General features: G+C 37.6%; 1 protein-coding gene across 3 annotated transcripts in view; it reads left to right on the plus strand.

Moving 5' to 3' along the window:
• The window catches only part of PPP2R3A (protein phosphatase 2 regulatory subunit B''alpha), a 210,972-nt gene that overhangs the window by 53,111 nt on the left and 141,376 nt on the right, over positions 1-16,485 (plus strand). The window lies entirely within an intron of this gene.

Genomic DNA, 16,485 nt, shown 5'->3' on the forward strand with positions numbered 1-16,485 from the left:
GGGACCCAGGCTGATGGATGCTCCATGTTCCTACAGCTGCCCCATTGCCCCATCTGGAATATGTGGCCTGTGAGTTCACTGAGGAAGGCGAAGAAAGGGATGGAGCTTTTAACTGCCTTGTCCCACACGTGACACACTTCCCATCTGCTCACAATCCAGTGATTCCAACCTGAAGTCTAAGAATCATAGGGGAGCACATAGAATATTTGGTGAGCACTGTCTCTACCATATGAATATACCATACATGCCAACATGTATGAATTCAGACATGAAGCCAAGTCAACAAAGCAAGTTGTAAAATAATGATATGAATTATTTAGAGATATTTACATTTGTCCAAAAAGTATGAATAAATACATGGATACACCAAATACAATATTCAGAACAATGTTTAATCCCTAGAGGAAGGAAGAGAGATGGAACTGAGGAAGGGCGCCCAGGGCCTCAGTAAAATTAGTAATGTTCTATTTCATAATCTGGTGATGGATCGTAAGTATTTTGTCATATTATTTTATGCCATGTTGTATATCTTTAATGTAGTAAATTTGAAAAACAAATGGATATTAGAGGTGGCATAAATATGGCCAAGTTAAAAAACAAGTTACTTATTATTTTAGCTTTAATGTTTTCATTGGAACAGGAAAAAATGCATATTGTGATCAGATGAATAAATTTTACCTCGTATTTGTTTTGTGGCTGTTGTTCTCCTGTGCACATTTTTAGTTACCAGTGACACTAAAGTTTAAAACGATACCTACTTAAGGTTATTAAATAATTTAGGTCTAAAGATCCTCAAGTGTTCACTGAGCATTTCTGTGAAATCTCTTTGTGAGCCTCCTCATTCATTGATTCACAGATGGTAATATCTATAGTTAACGTGGGTCAGTGCTGGTGGGAGGAACTATGGAAATTAAGTATAAAAATAAGAAAAAAATCCTTTCATGTACACAGGCAATACTGATGTGCTTAATACTTTATAAAGAAAAGAAAATGCCTATATAGCAACCTCAAAATGGTAATAACAGAAGATCTAACAGTTTTTGTGATCTGAGCCATGCCAAGATATTTAGATGTATTATCTCACTATTTCCCCATTAAAAAAGAAAGTCTACTTTCTCTGATGACATATTCCAATGTCTCACAACCACTCTAGCCAGAAACTCTTACTGTAATACAGTGTTTTGAATTTTATTTAACCCTCTTGCCCCATTATCTTCTGTGAAAAAAGGAGACAAAATTCTTCTAGGAGAGGTGGGCTACAGAAAGCAGAAAATGTGAACTTGAAGCCAAGAATAGGTCCCATGCAGCACCTCTCCTGTGTCCCTGGCTGACAGCTCATAAGTGGGTCTCCAATCTACATACAGCTACCTAAAAATGACACACTGGCCTCTAATGAGCTCCCCAGTTTTTTGACAAGTATGGACTGAAGTCAAAATCATATTAAAAGACTCTCCCATAGGTCTTTTAAATAAGTTCCAATAGCATAGAATAAAATTTGATGAGATTTCTTCTTTTTTTCCCCCCAGAGGTACATAATTTTTTTTAATTGAGGTACAATTGACATATTATATTAGTTTCAGGTGTACAGCATAACGACTTGATATTTGTATGCGCTGTGAAATAATCACCACAGTAAGTCTCATTACCATCCATCACCATTACAATTTTTATTTCTTTGTTGAGATGTTGAGATTTCTTCTTAATGAAAGTTGAAAAAGTAATTCATGAAGAGCTAATTTAAAGAAACAGGTAATATAAAATGTTTAATTCAGGAAGGTACTTAATGCAAGAAAACAAAACCATTCTTCCTTGCCTCCTACCTTTTCATTTTTTTTATCTTTCTTTTCTTCTTATGAAATATTTTAAATCAGGAGATGGCAAACGTTTTCTATAAAGGGCCAAATAGTAAATATCTTAGGCTTTGCAGGTCACAAGTTCTCTGTCACATAGTCTTCTTTGTTGTTTGTTTGTTTGTTTAAACAACCTTTTAATAATGTAAAACCATTCTTAGCTCCAAGTCTTAAAAAATGGGCAGTGGGCCAGATTTGGCCCACAGACTGTAGTTTTTCAACCCCTATTTTAAACAAATAGAAAAGTATTGTGAATGATAGAAAAAGCATTCTTATTACTCACCACTTAGCTTTGTCAAATCTTAACGTTTTGCCATAGCTTTGTTTCAGATCTTTGTTTTACTTAATATTTTCATTAATATTATTATCATCATTTAAAAAAAGGTCATCTCAGATATAGTTGAAATCCCTAGGGCTCCCCTCCCCAGTATTCTCTCCCCTTTCCAGAAGTAACCACTTCCTGAAGTGTCAATATTTATCTCCTGCAAGTTTTTTTTTTTAACTTTTTTTTTTTTAAAGGGAACGCTATTTATTTATTTATTTTGGCTGTGTTGGGTCTTCGTTTCTGTGCGAGGGCTTTCTCTAGTTGCGGCGAGCGGGGGCCCCTCTTCATCGCGGTGCGCGGGCCTCTCACTGTCGCGGCCTCTCTTGTTGCGGAGCACAAGCTCCAGACGCGCAGGCTCAGTAGCTGTGGCTCACGGGCCTAGTTGCTCCGCGGCATGTGGGATCTTCCCAGACCAGGGCTCGAACCCGTGTCCCCTGCATTGGCAGGCAGATTCTCAACCACTGCGCCACCAGGGAAGCCCCTAAAACATTTTTTAAATTTTATTTATTTTTGGCTGCACTGGGTCTTCGTTGCTGCACGCGGGCTTTCTCTAGTTGCGGTGAACGAGGGCTACTCTTCATTGCAGTGCGCGGGCTTCTCATTGCGGTGGCTTCTCTTGTTGTGGAGCACGGGCTCAGTAGTTGTGGCTCGCGGGCTCTAGAGTGCAGGCTCAGTAGTCGTGGCACACAGGATTAGTTGCTCCGTGGCATGTGGGATCTTCCTGGACCGGGCTCGAACCTGTGTCCCCTGCATTGGCAGGCAGATTCTTAACCACTGTGCCACCAGGGAAGTCCCATCCTGAAAGTTTTGTTGTTACAGTATTGTTGGTCATGTTTTTATTCTTGTATAAAAAAATGAACAGAAAGTAGCAGAAAATAAAATCAGAGAGGTAGGTTGGGGCCAGCTTACGAATGACCTTCCTTGTATGCTATGCTAAAGAGTTTGTTCTACAAAAAAGAAGCAGACTCACAGATATAGAGAACAAACTAGTGGTTGCCAGTGGGAAGAGGGAAGCGGGGAGGGGCAATATAGTGTTGGGGGAGTAAGAGGTATAAACTACTAGGTATAAAATAAGCTACAAGGATATATTGTGCAACACGGGGAATATAGCCAATATTTTATAATAACTATAAATGGAGCATAACCTTTAAAAATTGTGAATCACTATATCATACACCTGTAACTTACATAATATTGTACAGCAACTATACTTCAATTTTAAAAAAAGAGTTTGTTCTAGGGGAGTGGGGAGCTAAAGAAGACTTTAAAGCAGAGGAGTCCCACAAGTACAGTTTTTTAAGAATAATAATTTTTTAAAGAATAATAAATTTTAAATTAAGCCTCTTATTTTTTCAACATTTTGGACAGTCAAAAATTTTCCAGTTGTTCAAAACATTTCAAGTAAAAGGCTTACATAAGGGGCATGTAGGAATTGCTTTTATATGACATTGATGATTCCCTGAGAAGAAAGATTGACTTGACAATATTATATGTAATTAATATTTTAATACATATGTATTTCAAAATAATTTCTCACAAGGAACAGTATTTGTTGTCCAGAAATACAATTCAAACCTATATTGGGAGAGGGAGTCAAATAGAAAATACTAGGAGGATGTTGAGAGATTGATAAAGAGGATATTGGTCTAAATCAGGGGTCAGCAACCTGTGGCCCGTGGGCCAAATGGGACCTGCCACTTGTGTTTGTAAATAGTTTTATTGGAACACAGCTACAGTCCTTCACTTACATATGGTCTATGACTGCTCTTGTGCTCTGCCTACTAAGTTGAGTAGTTACAACAGAGACCTTAAAGCCTAATATATTTACAATCTGGCCATTTACAGAAAAAGTTTGCTAATTCTTAGTCTAGATATTATTTCATAGTAGATCAGCAAAACAGACTTTTTTTTTCATTTTAAATTATTTTAAACTATTATTGATTTTTTTCTAAAAACAGACTTTTGATAAGGTTCATTGTGATATTTTGTTAAAGACATTGGAAATCTTGGAAACATCATTAAATATCAGTAGCAAAAACTACCAATGATGGATGGCAGTAAAACAGTGTACCAGTAGAAATAGAAAAGTAAGTAAGCCCAGAGTTTCAGAATCCTTCATCACGGGTTCTGATCCACACAGCTTTCTCCCCTTTCCTCTCCAGTCACTACCTATCTCTGACTTTTCCGCTTAAGATAGATTCCTTTTTTTTTTTTAAACATCTTTATTGGAGTATAATTGCTTTACAATGGTGTGTTAGTTTCTGCTGTATAACAAAGTGAATCAGCTATACATACACATATATCCACATATCCCCTCCCTCTTGCCTCTCCCTCCCACCCTCCCTATCCCACCCCTCTAGGTGGTCACAGAGCATGGAGCTGATCTCCCTGTGCTATGTGGCAAAACAGATTCCTTTTCATCCCCTGTCTTATTGCCTGTTCTTTTTTCCTTTCTTTGCTCATGAACTCTCTCACTATGTCAAGTTATCTATATCATTGGTCAACAAATGAGTGTTTGCCTCTGTACATACTTTTTTCACAAAGACTCTAAGTGACAGGAAACAATCCTGTAGGTCCTAGAATAGCTGAGATGTTTTTCAGATGGGTCTGAAATGAGTTAAACAAAAGAGAACAGTATGTTTTCACTTATATGTAGAATCTAAAAAATTAAAGCAAATGAATGAATATCACAAAACAGAAACAGACTCACAGATATAGAGAACAAACTAGTGGTTACCAGTGGGTTGAGGGGTGGGAGATAGAGCAAGATAGGGGAAGGGGGTTAAGAGGTACAAACTACTAAGGAGAAAATAAAGAAGCTACAAGGATATATTGTACAGCATTGGGAATGTAGCCAGTATTTTATAATAACTAAATGGAGTATAATCTATAAAAATACCAAATCACTATGTTGTACACCTGAAACTAATATTTAAATCAACTGTACTTCAATTTAAAAATAAAAAGAACAGCTTGTAGAGGAGAGAAAGGAGGTGTGGCTGAGGTTTCAAAGGGTTTCATAATAACAAATGGGTGAATTACTGAGGACATGTTTTGACATGAGACATTAAAAAAATTTTTAAACACTGAGAAAAATTGTACTGCTTTGGAAGTTCACGTAATAAATGATATTTTAATTCCATGTTTTATTACCTCCAGCAGATGGTATTACAGTCATTTCTGGTCTGTTTTTAGCCTTATGGGGCAATAACCTGTTGGCTGCTATTCACAGGTTAAAATAATAAACCCTAGCCTCCCCTGAAAATTATTTACTTTTACTTAATTTTAGTAAAAACAAAGCCAGGGGAAAATTTCCATTACTGCTTATCTCAATGGAAAGAGTGGAGGGCAGGGGGAAGAATTCTTCAATGAAAGAGGAAGATTTTTTTTAAAGCTATACTATAATATTTAAGTCTAGTGAAACCTTACAAATTTCACTATTTGAGGGGGAAACCTGTCTGAATTACTAGAAAGTACAAATTAAAATTTTAATGTTTAATTTTTTAAAAAAAAACTATTAATTTCAAGATTAAAGAGTAAAACTATTGTCAGAGTATTGCCAGGTGTGAACTTTAGCTGGATCTATCTTAATAATGTGGTAAAGATCATTCATAGTTGTTAAAAAATGATTAAAGAAGACAATTTAGGTGATCAAACAAACTTTATTTAACACTTCATGAAGTAGAATCTCCTTTTGGAGAACGGCAAAATGGAGTGGAAGGCAAGAAGCTTTTATAGGATAAAGAATAAAGAAAAAGGAAGAGGCAAATATCTGATTGGCTGGGGCCCCATAGTCAACCTTGTTTGGGGTGAGAAAGCCCAGAGTTGGCTTGGCATTTGGGGATTAGCTGACTGAATATACAACATTTTTGGTCAAGTGGACCATTTACAGGGACACATAAGTTATCCAAGTTTTGGTTTGGTGACATGGCAGGAGCAGCTCCATCTTGAGCCTAGAAGTTTATTTCAACATAGTTAACACATTATTGGTATGCAAAACGGAGGTTGCTAAAATGCTTTTAAAAAGATAGTTTCTAAATAGCTTAAGCATGTACTAAGTACAGCACACAGTTGGGGATAAAGATAAATCAGACATCATAAGCTTTGTGGCACTCACAGTCTAGTAGGAGAGATGAGCTATTTATTGTGATGCAAAGTAGAAAGAATGGATTCCATGAGAGAGATAAGTGAAGTGCTGCAGAGTTCAGAGGATGGAGAGAGAGATCCCAGCTTGTGGAATTCAAGGAAGTTTCTCTGGAGGAAATAGCATTTGGATATGGATACCCTGCTCTTATCCAATTAATTTACTTAAGGTCCTAAATGTTGGTGTTATTACAGTGTTAATGATACTAAGAGTAGAGGTTTATTTCTCACATTGGCTTAGACCATTTCCATACTGTTCCAAGACATCAAAATGTACCTTAATCTTCTCCATCTATCTTACAAATATAAGCCTTTGGTCCTAGGGGAATCCAGTAAGGGAGGCTAGATGGATAGATCATAAATCCATTGTTTCTCTCAAACTCAGGCTCTCTGGTAGTCTAATCTTGATGATCAAGGGCAAATGAAATGGGCTTAACAGAACTCTCCTTCCAAGAGAGTATAAAGGGAAATATAAGCACAGCAGTATATTATTTCAAATTCCAAGTTAGTAGAATTCACACTAATAAAGTAAAGGGTTAAATGGGTGGGACCCATCTCCCATCATTTTTCTGCAGTTTTTAAGTCAGACTTTAAGCAGACATTCTATCTCACAACCTAATTCATACCTTATCTTCTCTTTACCACTTCAGGCTCCAAAATTGTAATCTCCAGCTCCCAAACATACCCCTGTTAAAAATGAAATATTAAAATAAGCACATGCAGAGAGATTTATGAATTCCTCTCAAGTTTCTTTGCCTGGGCCACTATCCTCTATTGGCCTTTATTTAGCAAATGGTAACATTAAATAAGTATTTATTGAATGAATAAACAAAAAAGCGAATGAATAATCAAATGAAGGGATTTTTGCTTGTCTGCTTTGCCCCCTTCTCAAATGGAAACTCTGCCCTCTTGCCTGAAGGCCATCTCTTTCCTGGCCCTTGGCTTCTCAAGGGTGCATGCAAAAGGACCTGACATAAGGTTCCCTTCTAGGACTTGAGGGTGGTGGCTCAGCAAGACTCAAGTATCTCACCCAGACCTCTGGCCTCTTAATTCCTCTAGCTTTTAACACCTAAAAACCTATGGTGTTCTGGAGAAAATCCCATCACCTTCCCTGGCAAGAGGGGAGAACCCCATTAAAAGTGTAGATCATTTTACCTTATCGCAGGATGGAAATTTCTTGATTATGGACTGTAGGCATTTTGAGGAGAGGGTGCTCCCTTATTCACCATTGCACCCTCAAGCCCTACTGTAGTACCTCCATATACAAGCTGTTTGTTTAAATCCTGAAAATTCCTTTTCCCCATTCTCAGAAGTCCCATCTTCATCCCCATGGATTTAGGTTGGAAAAGAACTTTTCTGGACACTTAATTTCAGTACAATTGTTTGTTTTTGTTTGTTTGTTTTTGGATGCCCAAGAGGGTCAGAGAAATCTTTTAAGGTGGGAAGGATTTACACTTATTACTAGAACTCACTTTGTTTTTTCTGACCCTGATCAGGAATATATGTCTGAGATATCATTCCAGGGGCAATAATGGGCCTTCCTAGGTTAATGATCTAACATTACGGGTTTTTTCAAAGTTTAGATATTATATTGTATAATTTCATACATATATTTAAATGCAGAATAATTATGTAAATAAATAAAATTGTAGCAAAGCACACTTTTGGAACCTTATTAAAAGTTTCTTCTGGAGCATTTCTCTTTTTACTTTCTAGGTTTGTATCCATGCCTTCATTAAGATGAACCAGCCATGTCATTGAGGGAAAATGTTTCTTCTCCCCCAGCTTTATAGGTGCTGATGGTTTCTTGAGTTCAGTGCTGGGAATGTTTGACTAGAAATCAAAACACTCAAATAGGAAACCATTCTCCCTTCTACTTCATTAACCACCATGTAGATTAATAAAAGTAAAAAGGGATCTGGCCAGGGGCAAATATAAATTTGCAGAATGAGTTCAACCAGTGTTCCCCCTCCACCTTTAATGTCTTCTGAGATCAGGTCCTTTTGCATCTCCACCCATTCTAATTAATCAACATCACTTATCTCAGATATGTCCCCACCTGTATTCAAAAGAATATGGTAGATATGTATGTACTAATGTAGAAAAATGGTCAAGATAAATAGATAAAAATATAAATTGCAAAACAGATGTACCAATGTGATCCCTTTTTGTTATTAATATGTCTGTGTGTACACAGAAAAATGGGGGGTAAGTATGCTCCCAATTATGCATGTTCCTCAGAAGTAAAATGCGAGACCCAGATATCCAGGTACTCCTGCTAAGTATAGCCCCCCCCTACAGCCTCCAGAACAGGAGCAAAAAGGAGCTCCCAGAGCTCAGATTGCTCCTGGTAAGCAGTCCTCGGTTCCCCTCACCATTTCTGCCTTAAGACCATCAGGACTAATCTGATATACCCTTCATCCCTGTTTACATTAGTCACCACGGAAGTCTAGGAATCCAGATCATCACTCTCCTCCTCACCCTACTCTTGTACATCCCCTTTTCTGAGTCCGGCCCTGAAATCCTATCACCAAGCCCTCTTGATCATCCACTGGCAAAATGTCCTAGGTCATCAAACTCTTTTCTAAACATTCCCTTTACCTTCTTGTTCTAACTGAAACCCAGTTCTCCCTAAGAGTACTATAGCCATGTGAAATGATGGCACTTTTCTTTCCCACTCCACCCCCTGTCTCACTGGATCTAGAGGGAGCAGTAAATGTTCTTACGTTTCATTGCAGCTTCCAGACTACACTTTTTCCCACCTCTCTGAAACTACCCTCCCCCAACTTTGAGCTAATGTCATCAGACTTGCCACCCACTACCCCTCCTTGATTTTAGTCATCTACCACCCCCAGGTCCCTTCCCTTATTTCTTGAAGATTTTAACTCCTGGCTGTATGACACTTTCCAATACTACTTGCTAACATTCTTGTGAGTTTTCAGTAGATGAGGCATTCAGTACATGGGCTTCTCAGTTCTTTGATCTCTCCTCCAGTGAGCTTGTCCTCTGCCCTTCTTTAGCTACTCATTCTCTGGTCCTGTGTTTATGTCAGTGGCTTTAAAAGTATGGTTCCCAACTAACAGCATTAGCATCACCTGGGAACTGGATAGAAATGCATATTCTCAGGCCCCGGCCCAGGCCTACTAAATTAAAACTCTGAGGGTGAGGCCCAGCAACCTGTGCTTTAACAAGCCCTTTAGGTGATTCTGATACATGATCTTGTTTGAGAACCACTGTCATAGTTCATCATTAAAATCACTCTCTGAATATACTCTGTTTCCATGCCTTGCCTTCATTTTGTGGTACTCATCTGGGAAAACTCCAACTCATGTTAAATGTGTTCTCTGTCTACTCTGGGCTTTTATTTGTGCAGCTGACCTTGGCTGGAGAATACCACACAACCATACTGAGTGGTCTTGCGTTAAATTTATGACTGCCAACATACAGTGTACCTTTAGCACTCTGGCAGTCCTACTACGTTTCCCTACTCCCTCACTTTCCCGCTCTGCAAATGACTCTTTCGTAGTTTCTCCTCTGTCCTCTAACATCTCCTCTTCCATCCTTGCCCTCAGCGAATTACTTTGGTTCCTGTTTTACTGAGAAAACTGAAGCAATACGAGGAGACCTGTAGCCACCCACCTAGCCATATCAGTACCTATATACTTTCTTTCCCTTCTGTTGCTGTGCATCTACAGTCTGGGCACCTTTCTAAAGCCATCCTCTATACTTGTGCTCTAGATCCCCTCCTCTCGCATCAACCCAGGGACACTCCTCCAGTGATTGACCCTTTTCTCCCCTGCAGTCATCAGTTTTTTCCCTTTGATCATTCTGTCAGCAGATAAGCATGCAACAATTCTGCCCTCTTTAAAACCAGGCATCCAAAAGGCACTTTGACATCCAAGAGACACAGCTCCATCAGCTGTTATATTTGCACCATAATGCTCATCCCTAGGGTCCTTGACCATCAATTCTAGCCTTCTCTTTTTTTTTTTTTTTTTACATCTTTATTGAAGTATAATTGCTTTACAATGGTGTGTTAGTTTCTGCTTTATAACAAAGTGAATCAGCTATACGTACATCCCCATATCTCCTCCCTCTTGCGTCTCCCTCCCACCCTCCCTATCCCACCCCTCTAGGTGATCACAAAGCACTGAGCTGTGCTATGTAGCTGCTTCCCACTAGCTGTGTCTGTGTCTTTATTCCTGTCCTGCCCCTAGGTTCTTCATAACTTTTTTTTTTTTAGATTCCATATATATGTGTCAGCATACAGTATTTGTTTTTCTCTTTCTGACTTACTTCACTGTGTATGACAGACTCTAGGTCCATCCACCTCACTACAAATAACTCAATTTCGTTTCTTTTTATGGCTGAGTAGTATTCCATTGTATATATGTGCCACATCATCTTTATCCATTCATCTGTCGATGGACACTTAGGTTGCTTTCATGTCCGGGCTATTGTAAATAGAGCTGCAGTGAACATTGTGGTACATGACTCTTTTTCTTTTTTTTCTTTTCCTATGTTTTCCTGTAAGAGTTTTATACTGTCCAGTCTTACATTTAGGTCTCTAATCCATTTTGAATTTCTTTTTGTGTATGGTGTTAGGGAGTGTTCTAATTTCATTCTCTTACACGTAGCTGTCCAGTTTTCCCAGCACCACTTATAGAAGAGACTGTCTTTTCTCCACTGTATATCCTTGCCTTCTTTGTCATAGATTAGTAGACCACAGGTGCGTGGGTTTATCTCTGGGCTTTCTGTCCTGTTTCATTGATCTATATTTCTGTTTTTGTGCCAGTACCATACTGTCTTGATTACCGTAGCTTTGTAGTATAGTCTGAAGTCAGGGAGTCTGATTCCTCCAGCTCCATTTTTTACCCTCGAGACTGCTTTGGCTATTCGGGGTCTTTTGTGTCTCCATACAAATTTTAAGACTTTTTTGTTCTAGTTCTGTAAAAAATGACATTGGTAATTTGATAGGGATTGCATTGAATCTGTAGATTGCTTTGGATAGTATAGTCATTTCACAATATTGATTCTTCCATTCCAAGAACATGGTACATCTCTCCATCTGTTTGTATCATCTTTAATTTCTTTCATCAGTGTCTTATAGTTTTCTGCATACAGGTCTTTTGTCTCCTTAGGTAGATTTATTCCTAGGTATTTTATTCTTTTTGTTGCAATGGTAAATGGGAGTCTATCCTTAATTTCTCTTTCAGATTTTTCATGATTATTATATAGGAAAGCAAGAGATTTCTATGCATTAATTTTGTATCCTGCAACTTTACCAAATTCATTGATTAGCTCTAGTAGTTTTCTGGTAGCATCTTTAGGCTTCTCTATGTATAGTATCATGTCATCTGCAAACAGTGACAGTTTGACTTCTTCTTTTCCAGTTTGTATTCCTTTTATTTCTTTTTCTTCTCTGATTGCCGTGGCTAGGACTTGCAAAACTATGTTGAAGAATAGTGGCGAGAGTGGACATCCTTGTTCCTGATTTTAGAAGAAATGCTTTCAGTTTTTCACCGTCGAGAATGATGTTTGCTGTGAGTTTTTCGTATATGGCCTTTATTGTGTTGAAGTAGGTTCCCTCTATGCCCACTTTCTGGAGAGTTTTTATCATAAATGGGTGTTGAACTTTGTCAAAAGCTTTTTCTGCATCTATTGAGATGGTCTTACGGTTTTTCTTCTTCAGTTTGTTAATATGGTGTATCACATTGATTTTGCGTATATTGAAGAATCCTTGCATCCTTGGGGTAAATCTCACTTGATCATGGTGTATGATCCTTTTAATGCATTGTTGGATTCTGTTTGCGAGTATTTTGTTGAGGATTTTTGCATCTATATTCATCAGTGATATTGGTCTGTAATTTTCTTTTTTTGTCGTATCTTTGGTTTTGGTATCAGGGTGATGGTGGCCTTGTAGAATGAGTTTGGGAGTGTTCCTTCCTCTGCAGTTTTTTGGAAGAGTTTGAGAAGGATGGGTGTTAGCTCTTCTCTAAATGTTTGATAGAATTTACCTGTGAAGCCATCTGGTCCTGGACTTTTGTTTGTTGGAAGATTTTTAATCACAGTTTCAATTTCATTATTTGTGATTGGTCTGTTTATATTTTCTATTTCTTCCTGGTTCAGTCTTGGAAGGTTATACATTTCTAAGAATTTGTCCATTTCTTCCAGGTTGTCCATTTTATTGGCATAGAGTTGCTTGTAGTAGTCTCTTAGGATGCTTTGTATGTCTGCGGTGTCTGTTGTAACTTCTCCATTTTCATTTCTGATTTTCTTGATTTGAGTCCTCGCCCTCTTGATGAGTCTGGCTAATGGCTTCTCAATTTTGTTTATCTTCTCAAAGAACCAGCTTTTAGTTTTATTGATCTTTGCTATTGTTTTCTTTGTTTCTATTTCATTTATTTTTATTTATTTATTTGATCTTTATAATTTCTTTCCTTCTGCTAACTTTGGGTTTTATTTGTTCTTCTTTCTCTAGTTCCTTTAGGTGTGATGTTAGATTGTTTATTTGAGATTTTTCTTGTTTCTTGAGGTAGGCTTGTATTGCTATAAACTTCCCTCTTAGAACTGCTTTTGCTACATCACATAGGTTTTGGATCGTCGTGTTTTCACTGTCATTTGTCTCTAGGTATTTTTTGATTTCCTCTTTGATTTCTTCAGTGATCTCTTGGTTATTTAGTAACGTATTGTTTAGCCTCCATGTGTTCGTGTTTTTTACGTTTTTTTCCCTGTAATCGATTTGTAATCTCATAGCGTCATGGTCAGAAAAGATGCTTGATATGATTTCAATTTTCTTAAATTTACTGAGGCTTGATTTGTGACCCAAGATGTGATCTATCCTGGAGAATCTTCTGTGCGCACTTGAGAAGAAAGTGTAATATGCTGTTTTGGGATCGAATGTCCTATAAATATCAATTAAATCTATCTGGTCTATTGTGTCATTTAAAGCTGTGTTTCCTTATTAATTTTCTGTTTGGATGATCTGTCCGTTGGTGTAAGTGAGGTGTTAAAGTCCCCCACTATTATTGTGTTACTGTCTATTTCCTCTTTTATAGCTGTTAGCAGTTGCCTTATGTATCGAGGTGCTCCTATGTTGGGTGCATATATATTTATAATTGTTATATCTTCTTCTTGGATTGATCCCTTGATCATTATATAGTGTCCTTCCTTGTCTTTTGTAACATTCTTTATTTTAAAGTCTACTTTATCTGATATGAGTATAAAAAGGAATGGAGCAATTAAATATCAAACAATTACATGACCAAAAACATTTTTTTAAGGAATGAAATACTAATACATATTACAATACATATTTCTTTTGATTTCCATTTGCATGGAATATCTTTTTCCATTCCCTCACTTTCAGTCTGTATGTGTCCCTAGGACTGAAGTGGGTCTATTGTAGACAGCATATATATGGGTCTTGTTTTTGTATCCATTCAGCGAGCCTCTGTCTTTTGGTCGGAGCATTTAATCCATTCCTGTTTAAGATAATTATTGATATGTAAGTTCCTATTACAATTTTCTTAATTGTTATGAGTTTGTTTTTGTAGGTCCTTTTCTTCTCTTGTGTTTCCCGCTTAGAGAAATTCCTTTAGCATCTGTTGTAGAGCTGGTTTGGTGGTGCTAAATTCTCTTAGCTTTTGCTTGTCTAAAGCTTTTGATTTCTCCATGAAATCTGAATGAGATCCTTGCCGGGTACAGTATCTTGGTTGTAGCTTCTTCCCTTTCATCGCTTTAAATACATCGTGCCACTCCCTTCTGGCTTGTAGAGTTCCTGCTGAGAAATCAGCTGTTAACCTTATGGGAGTTACCTTGTATGTTATTTTTCCCTTGTTGCTTTTAATAATTTTTCTTTGTCTTTAATTTTTGTCAGTTTGATTACTGTGTGTCTTGGCATGTTTCTCCTTGGGTTTATCCTGCCTGGGGCTCTCTGCACTCCCTGGACTTGGGTGGCTATTTCCTTTCCCATGTTAGGGAAGTTTTCGACTATCATCTCTTCAAATATTTTCTCTGGTCCTTTCTCTCTTCTCCTTCTGGGACCCCTATAATGTGAATGTTGTTGCGTTTAATGCTGTCCCAGAGGCCTCTTAGGCTGTCTTCATTTCTTTTCATTCTTTTTTCTTTATTCTGTTCCATGGCAGTGAATTCCACCATTCTGTCTTCCACGTCACTTATCCATTCTTCTGCCTCAGTTATTCTGCTATTGATTCCTTCTAGTGTAGTTTTCATTTCAGTTATTGTATTCATCTCTGTTTGTTTGTTCTTTAATTCTTCTAGGTGTTTGTTCTTTAATTCTTCTAGGTCTTTGTTAAACATTTCTTGCATCTTCTCGATCTTTGCCTCCATTCTTTTTCCGAGGTCCTGTATCATCTTCACTATCATTATTCTGAATTCTTTTTCTGGAAGGTTGCCTATCTCCACTTTATTCAGTTGTTTTTCTGGGGTTTTATCTTGTTCCTTCATCTGGTACATAGCCCTCTGCCTTTTTATCTTGTCTGTCTTTCTGTGAATGTGGGTTTTGTTCCACAGGCTGCAGGATTGTAGTTCTTCTTGCTTCTCACATGACTGTTTTTGAATTATAGTTTTCTCAGGGTATATGCCCAGTAGTGGGATTGCTGGGTTGTATGGTAGTTGTATTGTTAGTTTTTTAAGGAACCTCCATACTGTTCTCCATAGTGGCTGTATCAATTTACATTCCCACCAACAGTGCAAGAGGGTTCCCTTTTCTCTGCACCCTCTCCAGCATTTATTGTTTGTAGATTTTTTGATGATGGCCATTCTGACTGGTGTGAGGTGATACCTCATTGTAGTTTTGATGTGCATTTCTGTAACGATAAGTGATGTTGAGCATTCTTTCACGTGTCTGTTGGCAATCTGTATATCTTCTTTGGAGAAATGTCTATTTAGGTCTTCTGCCCATTTTTGGATGGGTTGTGTTTTTTTTTATATTGAGCTGCCTGAGCTACTTGTAAATTTTGGAGATTAATCCTTTGTCAGTTGCTTCATTTGCAAATATTTTCTCCCATTCTGAGGGTTGTCTTTTCATCTTGCTTATGGTTTGCTGTGCAAAAGCTTTTATGTTTCATTAGGTCCCATTTGTTTATTTTTTTATTTCCATTTCTCTAGGAGGTGGGTTAGAAAGGATCTTGCTGTGATTTATATCATAGAGTGTTCTGCCTATGTTTTCCTCTAAGAGTTTTATAGTGTCTGGCCTTACATTTAGGTCTTTAATCCATTTTGAGTTTATTTTTGTGTATGATGTTAGGGAGTGTTCTAATTTCATTCTTTTACATGTAGCTGTCCAGTTTTCCCAACACCACTTATTGAAGAGGCTGTCTTTTCTCCGTTGTATATTCTTGCCTCCTTTATCAAAATTAAGGTGACCATATGTGTGTGGGTTTATCTCTGAGCTTTCTATCCTGTTCCATTGATCTATATTTCTGTTTTTGTGCCAGTACCATACTGTCTTGATTACTGTAGCTTTGTAGTATAGTCTGAAGTCAGGGAGCCTGATTCCTCAAGCTCCGTTTTTCTTTCTCAAGATTGCTTTGGCTATTCGGGGTCTTTTGTGTTTCCATACAAATTGTAAAATTTTTTGTTCTAGTTCTGTGGAAAATGCCATTGGTAGTTTGATAGGGATTACACTGAATCTGTAGATTGCTTTAGATAATATAGTCATTTTCACAATATTGATTCTTCCAATCCAGGAACATGGTATATCTCTCCATCCGTCTGTGTCTTCTTTGATTTCTATCATCAGTGTCTTATAGTTTTCTGAGTACAGGTTTTTTACCTCCTTAGGGAGGTTTATTTCTAGGTATTTTATTCTTTTCGTTGCAGTGGTAAATGGGAGTGTTTCCTTAATTTCTCTTTCAGATTTTTCATCATTAGTGTATAGGAATGCAAGAGATTTCTGTGCATTACTTTTGTATCCTGCTACTTTACAAAATTCATTGATTAGCTCTAGTAGTTTTCTGGTAGCATCTTTAGGATTCTCTATGTATATCATGTCATCTGCAAACAGTGATGGCTTTACTCTTCTTTTCCAATTTGGATTCCTTTTATTTCTTTTTCTTCTCTGATTGCTGTGGCTAATGCTTCCAAAACTGTGTTGAATAATAGTGGTGAGAGTGGGCAACCTTGTCTTGTTCCTGATCTTAG

Source organism: Balaenoptera musculus, chromosome 4 (genome assembly GCF_009873245.2).
Source record: "Balaenoptera musculus isolate JJ_BM4_2016_0621 chromosome 4, mBalMus1.pri.v3, whole genome shotgun sequence".
In the NCBI taxonomy this organism is placed as follows: Eukaryota; Metazoa; Chordata; class Mammalia; order Artiodactyla; family Balaenopteridae; genus Balaenoptera; species Balaenoptera musculus.